We start from the raw sequence: 1,598 nt of genomic DNA on the forward strand, positions 1-1,598 counted from the left end.
TATCGATCGTTTCTTGATGCCATTGCAAATGACACCGTTTGCTTTCTCGACTTGCCCATTGGTTTGCAGGTGCGCAACCGATGCGAAGTGTAGTTTGATGCCTACCTCTGCGCCTTATGCCTTGAATTCCTTGGAGGTGAAGTTGCTGTCGTTGTCCGTGACAATGCTACGAGGAACACCAAATCGAAAAACGATGCCTTTGATGAAGCTTACCGCCGATGCTACATCTGGCGAATTTATTGGTTTTTCCTCAATCCACTTGGTGAACTTGTCGACAGCCACGAGCATATATTCGTATCCTCCTGGCCACGCCTTGTGTAGTTTTCCCACCATATCGAGACCCCATTGAGCAAAAGGCCATGACAAGGGTATTGGCATCATCTCTACTGCCGGAGAATGAGGTTTTTCCGCAAATCTTTGGCACGCATCGCAAGTACGTACTATGTCCTTTGCATCTTCTATTGTTGTTAGCCAGCAAAATCCTGCTCTGAAAACCTTGGCTGCTATTGCTCGACTGCTTGCGTGGTGGCCGCATACTCCCTCGTTTACATCCTTCAAAATAACTCTTCCTTCTTCGGGTGTAACACACCTCTGCAATACTCCCGATATACTTCGCTTATACAGCTCTCCTTTTACCACAGTAAAAGCTTTGGATCGTCGAATAACTCGCCTGGCTTCTACCGGGTCTTCAGGTAGTTCTTTCCTTAGGATATATGCTACGTAAACCTGCATCCAAGGAATTTGCACTACCATTACCTCATGTGATTCCTCCTCATCTCCCGATGGATTTACTTCTGTTCCTGCTGGAGCCCCCGAGTCTTTCTCAACCTTCTCCTTCTTCTTTTGCTATTTCTTCGCCTTGGTTGACCATTCAGTTATTTCTTCCCAAAATACGTCGGGTGGTATTGCTAAACATAGCGACCCAATGTTTGCCAGAACATCAGCTTCATCATTGCTGAGTCTGCTGATATGATTTACTTCACACCCGTCAAAGAGTTTCTCGAGTTCATTGTATACCTCTTTGTATACTATCATACTGTCATTGACTGCGTCGCACTGGTTCATCACCTGTTGAGCCACCAGTTGTGAATCACCAAAAAAAATTAATCGGGTTGCTCCACAGGTCTTCGCCATCTTCATCCCATGAATAAGTGCTTCATACTCCGCCTCATTATTGGATGCGTTTGGGAACGTCATTCGCAGCACATACTTCATCTTATCTCCTTGAGGTGACACCAATATCACGCCTGCTCCAGCTCCTTCCAACCTCTTGGACCCGTCGAAGTTCATGGTCCAGGTTCTCGACAAATCTGGGGGTCCCGTATTTTGCAGCTCCATCCACTCTGCGATAAAGTCTGGTAGAATCTGCGATTTTATTGCTTTTCTTTTCTCATACGTGATGTCCCGAGGGGAAAGCTCTATTCCCCAAAGGAGACACGGCCCGTAGCCTCTGGGTTGTTTAATATATTTGATAAAGGCGCCTCGTTGACCACTATTATCGGATGCGCCGAAAAATAGTGTCGCAATTTTCTTGCGGTTGTAAACACTCCATATGCTAACTTTTGGTACTGCGGGTACCGCTGTTTTGAAGGTGGTAA

The sequence above is a fragment of the Lolium rigidum genome, chromosome 2, assembly GCF_022539505.1.
Source record: "Lolium rigidum isolate FL_2022 chromosome 2, APGP_CSIRO_Lrig_0.1, whole genome shotgun sequence".
NCBI classification, from domain to species: domain Eukaryota; kingdom Viridiplantae; phylum Streptophyta; class Magnoliopsida; order Poales; family Poaceae; genus Lolium; species Lolium rigidum.